Genomic DNA, 16,502 nt, shown 5'->3' on the forward strand with positions numbered 1-16,502 from the left:
GGGGCAGAGAAAAGATATGAAAGGCTTTTCGGCTGACACAAAAGAGGGGAAAAAAGAGGAATAAAAAGGACAATGTGGTTAATACATAAAACGGTGAAATTCCTGGCACTCACTGTATCATTAATCTGTCTAAAGTGGCTTTGATCTCTTCTGCTTTAATTAACTTGTAATTATAACATGATGATTTTTACAGTGGGCAGAATCTGGGAGCTGGGCCCTGAAAGCGCCTTCAGCCTCTGAGTAATATCATAAAGCAGGGTCTGCAGCATCTGCCTTTCAGAGACGCGCTTCCCACATCTGTGCCAGCACACGTGCGCACTCATACACGCGTGCACACACACACACACAGACACACACACACACACACACACACACACCAGGCCTCCTCATTGCACTCTCATGGGATAGTGGCTGTTTGCTCAGATCAGGCCATAATAAAGCTTGCTTTGGTGGATGACATGTTGGCCAAAGTGACAAAAAATGTTGAGTCTCACCTTCTGGCCCCAAGGGCAGTGGGAGATGCAGGCAGAGTGCTCACCCCAGTGGAGGTCAGCCTAGATCAGCCGACTCCCAGCGGACCTGTAAGTGCATGAGTATAATAAATAATTGCCATTGTGAGTCCCTGAGTTTTGCGGCTGAGGAAGCCAGAGTTAACTGGTATATTGGTGGGGCTGGGGCTCAAACTCAGGCCTGTAGGTCCATGTGTGTGTAAGGCAGGTGTGCATCCCTCAATGCCCTGTGGTCCCAGAGCCGAGGCCCCGAGTGTTCTCAGACCAGGGGCGTGGGGAGGCTGGGCTCCAGAGCCCTGTGCCCATCACCCGTGCATCAGCTGCAGCTGTTCCACACCCATCACTCTCATACTGGTCTGCTCAGTAAACTTCACTGAGAGAATGGGTTCTGTCACCTAAACTGTGTGAAAACCGCAGATCTGCTCCAGTCTCCCCGTATTACAAGAGAAGAAACAGAGGCTCAGAGATGGACGGTGGCCTGGCCAAGACCACAGATGCTTAGGATGGAGCCGAGATGTTTAGTTCAAGTTCTCCAGCCCCTTGATCAGAAATTCACATCACAGGAGACGTCCTGAGTCTTTGAGACAGAAGGACTGGGTAGGGGTAATGATGAGGTTGCAAAAAGAGGCTCCGAGAAGGGGTGTCCTGGGTGACGCTCGCCTCTGCCTCCTGCTGCCCTGGCTGGCTCTCCTTCCCCTTAGGGCGCCCAGAGGACGCTGCCTGGCTGCTGCCCCCTGCAGCTGGACTCAGAGCCTGGAGGAGGGCTTTTGTGGCTCTAGCTCCATTTATCCAACTTGAGACCAACCCTTGAGAGTCTCCTGGACAGCAAGGAGATCAAACCAGTCCTTCCTACAGGAAATCAACCCTGAATACTCATTGGAAGAACTGATGCTGAAGCTGAAGCTCCAATACTTTGGGCCGCCTGATGCGAAGAGCTCACTCACTAGAAAAGACCCTGATGTTGGGAAAGACTGAAGCCAGGAGAGAAGGGAGCAACAGAGGATGAGACGGTTGGATGGCATCACCAACTCAGTGTACACGAGTTTGAGTAAGCTCCAGGAGATGATGAAGGACAGGGAAGCCTACAGGGAAGCTTCAGTCCAAGGGGGTCACAGAGAGTTGGACACGGCCGAGCGACTGAACAGCAAAGCCAACTTCCGGGCTTCCCAGGCAGCACTAGGGTAAAGAACCCGTCTGCCAGTGCACAGGACTTCAGAGATGAGGGTTCAACCCCTGGGTCAGGAAGACCCCTTGGAGGAGGGGATGGCAACCCACTCTAGTATTCTTGCCTGGAGACTCCCATGGACAGAGGAGCCTGGTGGGCTACAGTTCATAACATTGCAAAGAGTTGAACGTGATTGAGGTGACTTAGCATGCACGCATCCAACTTTTAGAAACAAATGTTGGGAGACTCACTCTTCCTCATATTCTGCCCTTGGGATCATGTATCTTTCCTGCCACATCCTTCCACTCCTGATCTCAAGGGAAGAACTCATGGCACCTCCTTCCTGGACACTGACTGGCTCAGAATGGACATGTGAGATGGTCAGACTGGTGATCAGTGGAGCTTTCTCTGAACTCCAAGTAAGCTGAGCTCAATGGCAAGAGAGACAAGGAGATAGTCTTTCTGAGAAGGAGGTCAACATAAGAGAAATCAAGTGAGTGAAATGAGCGGAACCCAGCTTTGTAGACACAGTCTGAGCCCCTGGATCAAGCTGGGCCTGAAGTCCACCTTGTCCTAGCTTTAGGAGTTGGTTGAGCCAATACAGTCCTTTGGCCTAGGCCAGTTTGGGCTGGATCTTCCATCATGGGGCCTCATGCTGCTTAGATCCCTGCTTGGAAATGTGTATTTCTCCAGAAAAGACTAAAACTAAATGAGACTAACCCAAATAGAGATGAAAAAAGAGTAACTTCTTATTAGGGCTTCCCTGTTGGCTCAGAGAGTAGAGAATCTGCCTGCAGTGTGGGACACCCGGGTTTAATCTCTGGATTGGGAAGACCCCCTGCAGAGGGGTGGGAAATGGCAACCCACACCAGTATTCCTGCCTGGAGAATTAAATGACAGAGGAGCCTGGTGGGCAATAGTCCATGGGGTCACACACAGTCAGACATGATTGAATGACTAATATATTCACTTTTAACCTCTTACTAGGGGCACATTTGATCCCATGATTCAGACAGGTGGATTCCAGGCTGAGAAGAGCCTCCTGGCCATATTTTTCACCCTACGTTCACCCACACTGATTTCTTTGACACATTCTGCTCCTAGAGCTCCGAGCTCTGAGGATTCCAATCAAAGTTCTGCTGCTAAAATGCTGTGTGGTCTTGCGTCATTCAAGCTGTCTGGGGTTCAGTCGTCTTACCTCTGATTTGTTTTGGTTGCCTTGAAACAGGTCTCAGGGCCCTCCCAGCGCCCAGACTTACCGTCGCCAAGCCCACTGTCTCCCATCTCACCTCCCAGGCTCTGCAGGTGGTTCTCGGCTTGGAGCATCTTTTCTCCCCCACTGGCTCCAAACAGCTTTCAAAATTGAACACAGCGTGCTTCCCCTGGGAAGCCCTTCTGACGTTGTTCCAGCCCTGTTGGATCTGGATGTCCCACCTCTGGGCTCCTGCGGCCCCTGCGGTTGCAGTTGAGCTCCAGGGAGTTTCCTCTGTGTGACGCTAGCTGGGCCAGTCAGAGGTACAGCTGGAGGCCAGTCCTTTCACTCCGTGCTGCTCCACGCAGCAAATGCTTCATGCTGAGAAGACAGGCTGCCGTTTAGAGAATAAGCCCTCCGTGTGGCAGAGTCTTGAGCCAGAGGTGGAGCGACCCCTAACCAGGTGCACAAGTCACAGGTACCCCCTTCTCCCAGCACCTCCCCTCCTCCCCCGGTCTGTCCTCTGCGTGTGTTCCCACCTTCACTCCTTTGTCCTCCCACCTTCACGCCCTTGTCCTTGCTCTCTCTCCCGCTGGTCCTCCTTTCCCTGCGTCGTTCCACACAGTCACACAGATGAAGGGCCAAGGCAAGCCGTTTTCTCTAAGAGACCTCCTGGGGGAGTCCCAGCTGATGGAGGCCAGGCTCCCTGGTGTTACAGCCTGCGGGACTCTAGCCCCACTGTTTCTCTTTAATTATTTCAGAGAGGCAGCCTTATTTTCCCGACCTGACTGTAAAGACCCCAGAGGCAGGACTGTTAGTTTCATCTCTGGCTCCGCAGCAGCTGGCTCAGGACTCGGCACAGAGCTGGTCCCTGTCTCCCTGTTGGACAACACATGGTTGGGTTTCCAGTTGTGATCAGTGCAGGGCCGGGAATACATGCCTCCCGGCGGTGCCATGTGGATCATGCATGGATGAGTCTGGTGACTACTGGAAGCTGGATGGATCAGCTGAACTCACGGTGAGTGACTAGTGAGTAACAGACTACATCAAGTGTCTTGTGGGCAGCATCCCATTTAACCTGCCCACCAACTGGATATGCAGGGAGTTAAGCATTCACTCATTTACCCGGCAGACCTTTCTTGAATGCCTTCTGTGAGTCAGGAACTGTCCGAGGCATTGGGATAGCAGGGCCCGTATTTTCATCTGGCAATCAGAGGCACACAGCATGAAGAGACCTGCCCAGGGCCACCCACCTGCTTGATGTCTCCAGACTTCAGACCCAGACCTGTCAGCCTCCAAGGGCTAAGCTCAAAACTGTTGAGCAAATTGCTTCTGCAGAGCTTGCTTGCCTGAGGTCTCTTTGCTCCAAAGCCCCCCACCTCCTCACCTTTCCCCATGCCTGACTGCTTACCCACTCACTTTTGTGATTTGTCTTATTAGTTCAATCACTCATTCACTCAGTCATGCATGTACTCATTCATTCAGACTCTTCACAAGTTCCTGGCATGCCTAGATCCAGGCTGGGCATTGGGCACAGCAGGGAACAGTTCAGCCAACATCAAGCCTGGAGGCTGAGTGGGGATTTCTGGGGGCAGGCTCCCGGCTGCATTGTGGGAGGAAGAGGGAGATGGGTCTGTCCCTGGCAGGCCTGGCCCAGCCAGGCGTTTCTCCGGGTGTGGTTAGGTGTGGTTAGGTGTGGTGGGCCCAAGGTGAGAGGGCAGCGGCACAGAGATGCAGTGTTGGGAGCCCTGGAGAGCCAGAAGCAAACTGTGAGCAAATGTCAGTATTTTTGGACAGGAAATAAGCACTATGCAAATGAAATGCAAAAAGATGCAAATCATGGCCATTCAATTTCAGTCCAAAGCTACTTTGGGTAATAAGTCTATAGCAGGGCTGGTAATGGGGGAGAGGGTGCACCAGCTGGGCCAGCATCGCCTCTCCCCTGCCCCCCTGACTCAGTCGCGCCTGCGATGGGAGGGCAGAGTTGTGCTGGAGCAGTTAGGCTGGGGTAGCAACGTGTATTCTGGGACAGCTGTTAACATGGGGCTTCATCACAGGGCTTGGTAGTGTGGGGTGCAAGAGAAGGCAAGAGCAGTCCTGACTGGGGTGAGGTTGGGAAGGCTCTGGGTGGAGGCAAGGTTTGAGAGGAAGCTGTGAGTCTGAGCATCTCCCACTGAGTTTGGAGCGGGCACAGCATAGGCAAAGGCATAAGGGTGGGAACAGAGTGAGTGGTCTGGGCGGGGTGGGGTGTCTGGAAATTAGGGTTTGAGGGAATGGGGGGAAGGGAGAGAAGAGCGAAAAGGTAAGTAGGACCAGAGTCTGTAGGAGTTTGGTCTAGAACCGGAGTAGAAACTCCAGAAGCCTCCGGGGGCCAGTATTAATGAGAGGAACCGGCTGTTGTTTGCATTTTAAGGACATGGAAATATCCATCACTTTCACAAAGAAACATGCTCTCTTTATTTTCCTTGAATCATGAGGCCCTCAAGGTCTATCTTTTGTTTGCCAACTTTTGACAGCAGCTCGTATGGAGGAATTTCTCTGCAATAAGGAAGCTAAGAGCATAAGGTAGATGATGACTGGTGCTCAGGCTTGGCACTGGGAAGCCAGAAGTCAGGGGTGAGGACTATTGTCAGAGCGGGCGCCTTGCACATGTCCGTGTCTGACGGGGCAGCTGCTTCCGGGGCCCAGATGGTCAGCTGGTGCCACGCAGCTAGGCAAGCTCCAGCGTCTTCCAATTTTTCAAAAGACAGATTTCTGCAAGAGGCCTTCCAGTGTTTGAATGTTGGCTCAGAGTCCTTTTTTGGGAAACACACTGTAAGCAAAAAGAATAGATGTAAGAACAAAGAAAAGAAAGATTAAAATCTTGAGACCATGAGTCATCCACTGAGGCTCCCACGGTGGAGGCGGGAGTAAGGAAGGAGGGGCGCTGGAGCAGCGGAGCCGCGGCTGTTGCGGGGACAGCACCCTGGCGCTCCAGGAGGGGCCGGGTGCCCGCCGCGCTAGTGATGCTTCAGAGCAGACAGCCGTAGAGCCTCAGGGGCACACGGTTGATTGGAAACACGTATGTTGGCTCATGAGTCTCTGGGTCATCTCGGTTCTGCTAAGATGAGCGGGCCTGGCCACAGCCCACGCGGCTGCCTGGTCAGTTGCAGTTTGGCTAGGCAGCTTTGCCGACCTTGGTTGGACGCTCATGTTTCTGGGCCTGGCTGGGGCAGCTGAGTTGATTGGACTCTGTTCGTCCTCCCTCAGGCTAGCCCAGCAATACTTTTATCAAGCTAGGAAAGCAGGGGAGAGACCCCAGAGGAGTAGAACTTCTTATACATAAGCTGGAAACTGATACATAAGCATTTCTGCCTCTGTTTGTCAAGCAGGTCTTTTGGCCAAATCCAGGTTCAAGTGCGATGGGGGAGGGGGGACCGAGGTTCCTTCCTGTAGTGGGTAGAGATGCACAGTCACCCTGCGAAGGGCGTGGGTATGAGAACAGGTGAGGACGGGGCAGTTACAATTAATTTATAAGAGCGGAGCTTTGGGTAAGCCACCTGCCCTGTCTGGACCTGTGCTGTCATCTCTAAAAGGAGGAGGTGGGCTGGATGATCCTTCCGGCTCAGCTACCCTGAGCATGCACCTCTTCTCGGGCCTCCAGGGCCCAGCTGGATTCTAGCCGGTAAGAGTGAGTACAGGCTCTTACCTCTGTCCCTCCTTCCTGGGGCCCAGGAATTGCCTGACCCCCAAATCCCAGGCATCTTTCCTCAGGGATCAATCGCTCTTTCCTCCCCTAATGGGCTCTCTGATGGCTGGTGGCTGCGGCTGAGCCATGGGGAGAGATGCATTAGCCCCCCCTTGACCCTCTGAAGGGAGTTCATCTTTAATGGATGACGGGACGTGGCCGATCTGGGCTCTCCGTTGTTGAGATATTAATGAAGCTTTTATGGGTTACACTTCACTGAGGCGGGTGACGCAAAGCATAGGACTATCTTGCAGACCCAATTCCCGTGTGTTGAAACCTGCAGAATTCATCTCATCCATCCATCCATCCATCTAACCGTTTTCTTAAGACCTCCTATGTGCCACGATAGGTAGAGACAATACAAAGATGAATAAAACACAGCCCCAGCTTTCAACGGGGAAAGGCCCACAAGAAAGCAGTCACTGGATCACTCTGGGCATTGGGGGAAGCTAAGCATAGAGAAAAGAGCCCAGCAGATGTCAAGTCTGCCCCAGGCCTAGAAAAGAGTCGGATCTAGGCTGACCACAAGGAATAAGATGTGGCTGGCTGTCTGCAGGCTCACACCATCTGATGGAGGGTCTAAAACTACTTTCCAGTGTCTAGAGGTTGAAGCTTCCCTGATAGCTCAGTTGGTAAGGAATCCGCCTGCAATGCAGGAGACCCTGGTTCAATCCCTGGGTTGGGAAGATACCCTGGAGAAGGGAAAGGCTACCCACGCCAGTATTCTGGCCTGGAGAACTCCACGGACTATATAGGCCATGGGGTCACAAAGAGTCGGACACCACGGAGCGACTTTCATGTTCACTTTCAAAGGATGAGGGGTAATCCCAAGCCCGAATATGAAAATGAGAGCCCTGACCTTCATGGGCTTACATTTAAGAAGCAGGCCCAAGGGAGTCTCAATGGGAGAACACCATGGTGATAGGCGTCTCTATGCAGGACCCATGTGGCTGAATCCATACCCTCTGTCCTGTGGCCTGGGCCCCAGGAGTGGTCGCGCCGTCCTTCCCCTGGAGCCCTTGGTCACGTATAAACAAGGACCCTGTGCTGTCTTGCTTTGTGGCCATTGTGGGAAGGGTTGCTGAGCGGCCTGTAGGGTGGGTGCACCCACAGCAACACTCCAGAGGGCTTTTCCCTGAGCTTGTCCAACCTGGAATATCCAGGTAAGAGTTCGGGTAGGCGCAGTTTTGGTGGTTGGGCTCCATCTACCACCCAACTCTTCCTGTCAGACTGAGTGGCGTTCTCCAGGGATGGACAGGCGGGGCCGGGATGGACCAGATGAAGGAGAGACCCTCTTCCTTAACAGAACAGCCCACCCCAGACTCCCAGGTAGAGCTTAACCTTCTTGTGCAGCCACGGAAGGATATGTCAGTGCTCCCAATCCGGTGTCCGATTTTATAAAGTCTCGTGAAGTCCCAGGATGAGAACTCTAGGACTTAGGTTAGTTCCATCTAATTAGACTTCAAACTCAGACCAGTAAAATGCTCTTCTATCATTAGAGAAAGCTGGTGCCCAGCCCCTGCCAAGAAGGGAAGGGAAGGGGTTTGGAGACATTGCCTCAAATTAACAACGGCAGCTCCCTGCCCCTGAGAGAGATAACTGCCCAAGAAGAGGCAGGAAGGTGGCGGCCATTCCTCTCTGTAATCAGAACCAGGGGACGCCAGGCAAATAGAAAATTTCACACCCAACGCGAGTCCCTTCACCATGTAAACCCCAGTATCGATTCATCACTTACTGCCTCTCCAGTTTCAAAGATGGATTGTGTAGATATGTAAAATAAGTGTAACAAATAAAGGAAATACATTTAATATGTACAAGAATTGGCCAATTTTGCAATATTTCACCTCAATTTTATATGCTGTCAAATATACTTGAGATACATGTGCACTAAGCATGACAAATATATAGAAACTAAAGTTCTATTATTTTGCCGTAATGGGCCAGGGGAATAGCTCTGAAATAATATTCTTCTGCCTGCAATAAAGGCTTTTCTCTGAAGCTGTCTTAATGCCGTGAACACAACCTAGAGCCCTCTCAAGGGCTTCTTCCTTTGAATTACTGCTCGTCTCCATGGCCTCCTGCCCTGCTGAGTTTGGTGACCATTTGCTAGGTGGATGGGGATCCGGCCCATGCTGCAATGGGGTGAAGGGAGCATGGACCCCCGGCCCAGGGTGGTAAGTATGGAGGGGGGCTGAGCGTGGAACACACATCCAGCTCCTAGTGTCCGGACTGGGACTTCCCAGTAGCAGGAAGCAGGACTTCCCTGGTGGCTCAGATGGCAAAGAATATGCCTGCAACGCAGGAGACCCGGGTTCAATTCCTGGGTTGGGAAGATGCCCTGGGAAAGGAAATGGCAACCCACTCCAGTATTCTTGCCTGGAGAATCCCATGGACAGAGGGGCCTGGAGGGCTACAGTCTGTGGATTTGCAAAGAGTCGGACACGACTGAGCGACTTACCTCCACCTGGTGTCTGTGTTGCAGCCACACCACACCCAGCACCCGCCTCCTGGAGACAGACCTGTCTATCGTCATCTCTACTTGGGGAACAGCCCCCAGAGCAACTGGAGACACGCTCAGTTGACGGTTTGGCTGAAAGTGACAGTTTTGGCAGCCGTAGGCCAGCGAGGAGGGCTGTGGCCTCGGAATCAGACTCTGCGCGGACTTGGACTCAGAGTTGCACTCTGCCTTTCTCTGGCTTGTGCTTCTGGACGATCACATAACCTCTGAGACTCACTTTTCTCGACTGTGAAAATGGAGTAAAAATTTCAGCCTTGATGATGGTCACCATCCCATTGCCCAAGGGGATGCTGTTCACGTTGCACTCGAGGTTGACGGTACCCGCTAAAGTTGCACAGTGCACGACCTGTGCAGCTTTACATGGCAGCCCCGTGTGACTCAAAGGCCCGGGCGCATGGTAGGTATGCAAAGGGTGGAAACTATTATTACCACTGTGGTGCTCGGTCCTAGGCACAGCTAGTTCTAGATTGTTGGATTTGGCCCAGACAGGCTGTTTTGATTAAAGGAGAGGACACTGGACTCAGACAGCCTAGACTCAAATTTCTACTCTGCACTTTCTAGCTCAGCTATCTTGGGAACGTTGCTTAACCACTGCCTCAGTTTCTTAACAGAGCTGCCTGCAGAGGTTGCTGTGAGGATAGAGTCTGATAATTCAAGTCTGAGACTTTCTTGGCCAATGTCTGGCAAATGACAGATGTTCAAAATGTTAGTTTCCACAGGGCAACTGGATAGACAGAATGAGAGCGTGGCCACCGTGAGGCTGAGAGCAGTTAGAAGCAACACACCAGATGCACCCACAGCAATGTGTACGGATTGCAAAGCCCAGGGCCGTGATGGCAATTCCATTTAAGTACCCTGAAAATGTGCATATACAAAACGGCAATATGCACTTTACAAAGGCATGCCGACAGAAGGAGGCACATAAAATGCATCAGGAAGGGTGTCTGGAGGAGGGAAGAGGTGGACGGGGAATATGAGAGGGACTATGCAGACAGAAATGGGGTGTGATCAAACCACCATTTGTTATTGTAAGTTTCTGGACTGCATTCTTCCAGAGCCAACAAGTAAAGGATTATCTCGGACTAAGTCCAATAGAATTTCAGAGCTGGGAGGTATCCCAGAAACCCTTCAGCTCACTCACCTCCCGGACAATGGGAGGGGAGAGAAAAATAGTCATCTGGGCAGCATAGCCTGCGGAGCATGTGGCCATGGAGAAGGGTGTCTTCTTTAATAAGAAGAATGTTGGAAGGTCCCCTCTAAGTTTGCTTTCAGAGCAGTACCCTCTGCAGCGCTGGACAGATGGAGTCAAGGCTGCTACACGTGATGCTTCATCCGGTGAGTCTGGGGAGAATTAGAAAAGCAGGATGGATTCCTGCAGCTGGGCCGGTGCAGCTGTAGGGAGGGGGTGTGAGGGATGGAGAGGTCAACAGGAAGAGGAATTTTGACCTGGAAGTGATGGCAAGACCCTGCCCCCCTAGGAGAGCTCAGAAAACTTGGGGGGAGCACCCGGCTTGCCACAGGATATCAGATCAGGGACGTGACTTGAGCCAATGTGTTTCAGCTGTAAAGGCCAGAGGTCCTTGTCTTATGCTGGGTCACAAGAAGCTAGAAGCAGAACCAACCAATTTGCCCCTGGGTGGGATTTTCTCAGCATTTTGGGGGGATGTTATTAATGGGGAGCAGAGCTAAAAGTGCAGGACTGGGCTGGGGGTAAGGTGCAAGGTGTCCGACATAGAGACATTACAGTATTTTGGTTGAAAATGGACCAATGAATTCATTGGATGGATGTTATATGTAACACCTGTGACCCGCAATTAGGTATAATTTTTAACTTTTCAACTGGGTAGTTTGGGGACACGTCGCTCAGAGCTGTTCTTTTCCCGGCTGGTTCCCTTTCTGTCCACTTGCTCCCCTCTGCTGCCTCTCTCCTCCTGCTCCCCTGGGTTTCTCTCCTTCCTTTTCTCCCCCTCCTCCATGTAAAGATGCTGCCCTGTGGACCAGCCTTGAACTCAGTCCTTGCAGGTGCTGCCTAAGTCGGGGGAAAAAGTCATCTTGGTCAAAGACTTCCTGTGCCTCACTGTCCACCTAGGCATGGGCCTCCCCAGAGGACGGGGCGCCCTTCAAGCTACCAAAGAGAGAGGCAGGGTCCCTGCACCCCAGGAGGGACGGACTAGGCACCTGGAGGTGTGGACGCATGCATCCATTCTTGCGTTTGGACAGAGTGGAGGCAAGAATGCACGCAGGAACACACACACGTGGGCACGCCCAAAGGCACGCCTTAGAAGCACCACGCGCACACACAAGCATGGCCCCAGACATTTGCCTCAAATCCAGATGCACACCCAGATGTGCAGGCACGCAGAGCCCCCCTGCCGATATGCACGGATGTTTGCATCTGCATGTAAGCATTCACGCGGAAAGAAGCGGACGCCCCTGCGCAGCCAGACGCACACACGGGTGAATCAGGAAGCCGAGGAAGGAACCCACCGCAGCCCCGCCTCACACACGGGTGCACAGCCCAGAGGCCTGGCTCCAACAGGACCACACGGGGCCGGCGGGTGCAGCGCCTCCAGCCCTCGCCCCTCCACACCTCCCCTCCCTCGCTCCTGGAATGCGGGCGCGGGGCAGGTCCGCAGGGTGTCGGGGCTGCAAAAAGCCAAAGACCCAGGAAGGGACACTCGTGGAAGCTGTACTCGCTCACGTGTCCCCCCTGGGAGCGGAGGACACCTCCTCAAAGTGACTGCGAGGGAACGTCCGCTCGCTCCCCCGGCTCGCCGCGCGGAGGAATCCATGGAGACGCCGTCTCCACCTGAGGTGGGGATGGGGAAGCACTGCTCTACTCCCTTCCCCAAACACATGGCCCGGTGCAGGTTCCCACGAGAGGCCCAGCTTCAGAGAAAGGCTTGCAGGTTTCCAAGGGGCTGGGCAGACTCGCCTCCTTCCAACAGGAGCCTGCGTCTTCCTCTTCTCGGCGAGGCTGGGCGGGGGGGCGGGGGGTGGGATGAAGCCCTGGGAGCTAGCGACGGAGCCAGGGCTGGGGCACCAGCACCTCTTCCCACCTTCCCTGCTTCTGTCTCCCCCAGACAAGAGCGTCCTGCTTCCGCGCTTGCCTCTTTGGGAACGTTCTCTGCATATTGGTCAGAAAGATTCTGTCACCATGAAAGCCCAGTCACGTCACTTCTTTGCACAGAACCTTCCAGCAGCTTCCGTTTTGTCAGCCATAAGTTAGGGGCCAGTACGGCTTCCAGGGTGCCCTGCATCGCGGGCCCCGCGTCACCGCCCCTCTTCGGCTCTGCCCACCCCACTCTCTCCCCTCCAGCCACGCCGGTCCCCTTGCTGCGGCTCAGACACACCCGGTCTGATCCTGCCTCGGAGCCTTGCTGATCCCTCCACTGCAAATTGTTTCTGCTCCCCGAATATCTGCCTGACTCACTTAAATGTCACCCTCTCTGCGAAGCCTTCCTTCCTCGGACATCTGATCTAAATTTGCATCCTGCTACAGCGTCTGTGGCCTTTCTCTGTCGTTTTTCTCTGGAGCACTTGCCGCCATCTGACATACTGCGCATTCCGTGTATCTTTCCTGGCTGCTCTCTGTCTCTTCAGAAGCTCCCTGAGTGCAGGGGTTTGACTTGCTCTGTTTGACGCCTCCGACAGTACTTGATCCAAGGCGGGTACTCAGTACGTTTGCTGACTAGGGGAACATCCTGTGAGGCAGGCATTTTCACTCCCATTGTACAGATGAGAAAACTGAGGATACTAAAGCTGTAGTGATTTGTCCAAGCTCACAAGGCCAGGAAGTAGTAGAACTTGAGTCTGAACTCAGGCTGGTCTGGCTCATAAGTTAGCAGCTGCGTTTACCCTGCTTCATGCCTGCAGTCATGCCACGAATAACCATGTACCGTGTACCATGTACCGCGTACCGCGTACCATGTACCGCGTACCGTGTACCTTGTACCGCGTACCGTGTACCGTGTACCTTGTACCGTGTACCGTGTACCGCGTACCGTGTACCGTGTACCGTGTACCTTGTTTAAACACCAACCTACGGCTGTCAAACTTTGGTACACAGATCCCTGGACCCCACATGATCCTGATGCCCAAAGACCCAGGAGATCACCTGGCTATCGTGTTCCAGAAATCATTGTTTCTGCACTTCCTTTTTAAAATCTAATGTGTCTAGGTGGTGTTGGTGGCAAATTTTTTTTTTTTAAGGACCTGGATATCTAGGGTCAGGGAAAAATAAATATAACCTTTCCTGAACTCCTATTCCATTTGTTTTAGGAACATTACAGGTGTTTTTTAAAGTTTTGAAGTATAGTTGGTTTACAATGCTGTGTTAGTTTCTAGTGTACCCCAAAGAGATTCAGTCACTTACACACACACACACACTCACACACACACTCTCACACACACTCTCTCTAACACACACACACTCACACACACATTCACACACACTCACACACACACACACTCACACACACATTCACACACACTCACACACACACTCTTACACACATATACTCACACACACACTCACACACACTCTCGCACACACTCACACACACTCACACACACTCACACTCTCACACTCACACACATACACACACACTCTCAGAGACATACACACACACTCACACTCACACACACACTCTCACACACTCACACTCACACACACTCTCACACTCACACACACACACACACACTCACACACACACTCACACACACACACACTCACACTCACTCACACACATTCTTTTTCTTATTCTTTTCCCTTTTGGTTTATTGCAAGATACTGAATGTAGTTCCCCGTGCTCTACGGCAGGACCTTGCTGTCTGTCTATTTCACGTGCTGTGGTTTGAATCCGCTAACCTCTAGCTCCTAATTTGCCTGTCCCCCCCCTTCCTCCTTTGGTAAACGCAAGTCTGCCTTCTGTGTCTGTGGGACGTGGCGCGTGCTGATGAGGCAGAGAAGCAGTGCAGTTGTGTGCGGGGGCTCTGGACTCAGACTGCTGGGTGAGACTTGGTTCTATCACTTTTGCTAGGTGTGCAAACCTGGGTGACATTTAACTTCTCTGAGCTTCCATCCCCTCCTCTGTGGAATGAATGCTGATTTTGCTGCAGATGACTGTCTCCAGTATGAATTTCTTTCTTTCTCTTCTAACAGTAGAACTGGTGAGTTTTAGCAAGGCACATGGTCGCCAAATGGAAACTACATTTCCCATAGTGCTGGGTGGCTAGATGTAGCCTCAGGAGTATGTTCTGACCAATAAGATTCAAGAGGAAGTTACGGGATCAACTTCCCAGTCATGCTCTTAAAAGAAGGGGTATCTCACTCTTCCTCTCTCCCCGCTTCCTGCTGGTAAGAATGCTGACCACGTGGACAAAAACAGCAACAGATTTGAAGGAGGCCTTGATTCTGACATTGTGACGCTAGCCTAGCAGCCTTGGATCGACTGCTACCCGGGAAAGAAGCTTCTGTCTTGCGTAAACCACTGTTCCTTGACTTCTCTTATAGCAGCTCTTACTATCGTAACTAAAACCGAGTTTGGTAGCACTGTTGTGCTTCCATAACAAAGTGTAAACCACGATGCTGTGGCTTACTCGTCAAGGAGCAGGTGGTGAAGATGGAGGTATCTCGGGAGAGGAGGATGGGGGTGGCCCGCATCATGACAAATGTCTGATGTTGCTGGTGGCTCTTTGAAAGCAGGTCAAGTGAGAGCAGCGTTTGGAGCTCGAGCCGGTCTGTTGGAACTCAGAGTGTGATGTGCACTGGCTGATTCTTTCATGTTTAGCGGATCCCACGAGAGAGATGATCTCAGGCTACCTGTAAAACAAGATTTGGAGGACGAAGCCCTCGTGGGCAGGAGGGGAGACTGAAGCCCCCACTTTTTCTATGCACCTCAAGCCAGAATATGGTGGCAAAGGTCAGATCAGAGTGTTGCCTCCTTGGGACCTCACGGGCGGTCCAGTGGTTAAGACACTGCGCTTCCACCGCAGGGGCACAGGATCAGTCCCTGGCCAGGAACGAAGACCCTGCCTGCCATGCAGCGGCCAGAAAAGCAGAAACAGCAACAAAGCGAAACAAACAGTCAGTGTTGCCTCCTCCCCCAAACCTGCTGTCCCACGTGGCTCCTCTGGGTTGGGACCAGATGCCAGGAAATGAAAGATGAGATTTTATTTTCACTTGATTTCATTTTTAGACATTTTATTGAGGCATAGTTGATTTACAACATTGCGTTAATTTCTGTTGCACTGCAAAGCGACTCAGTTCTACATGTATATATTCTTTTTAATATTTTTTCCATTGTGGTTTATCACAGGATATTGAATGGAATCCCCTGTGCTGGACAATAAGACCTTGATGTTTCTCCATTCTGTATAGAATAGCTTGCCCCTGATCATCACAAAGTCCCGTTCTCCCCTCCCCAGCGCCCGCCTCCTTGGGAAGCTCAAGTCTGTTCTCTACGTTTCTGAGTGCTTTTGTCTCACAGAACCGTTCCTTTGCATCATGTTTTAGATTTCACATGTAACCGATATCATATAGTATTTGAAAATATGAGTTTTTAAACTACACCTGGAAGAAATCTTGGTTATGGTTACTTGCATGTGGTGTTGACAGGAAGCAAATAGAAGGCAATCCTACCCAATTTTTGAGGGAATTATTTTGCCAAAGAGACCACAGTTTTCTCGGAGACAAGCTGATCTGTGCAGGCAGGAGCCTGCTCCTGGAACGGGGCTCATCATGGGCCCATGCACCTCTGGCCCAGCTCTGTGGTTCTCGGAAATGCGCCTCTCTGCCCTGGCATGCTGAGCTGGGCCCTGGAGCTCTCTTGGTTCACCTCCTGAGTTCCCTCTCCTGAGTGTGGGGAACGGAGGATGGGAGGGGGCGGTGCTCGGCGAAGACCACCCAGCCCCAGGGGGGATGGAGCTGGGCTCAGTCTTCACCTCTCAGGCTCACCACTGAGTTTCCACCTGCTGTCAGCTCCTCAGTGCAGAAGCTCCAGGGCCAGGGTAAGGGAAAGAAGGGATGCTCGTGAAAGAGCCACAGAGGTGAGCGTTCACGGACCCGATGCCGCCCTGCTTCCCACTCAGTCTGCCTCCTTCCAGGGGGACAGGGGAGGTTCTGGCAAGACAAAGGGGAAGGCAGCTCTGGGTGTGAGCAGCATGCGACCGGAGTGAACTCTGATCAGGACACTCACTCCCCGTGTGACGGTGAGCACGCACATCACTTCTGGGGGCGGCAGTCTCCTTATCTGTCACAGTGATGTCTACCACCGGGGGTGGCTGTGAAGTAAGATGAGGAGGTGATATAAACTGTTCCCCATGGTGCTGGCACGCATCAGCATCAATTCTATCTTAGGGCGATCCGTGCGAACTGCCCCATCTTAGTG

Source organism: Cervus canadensis, chromosome 24, assembly GCF_019320065.1.
Source record: "Cervus canadensis isolate Bull #8, Minnesota chromosome 24, ASM1932006v1, whole genome shotgun sequence".
NCBI lineage: Eukaryota > Metazoa > Chordata > Mammalia > Artiodactyla > Cervidae > Cervus > Cervus canadensis.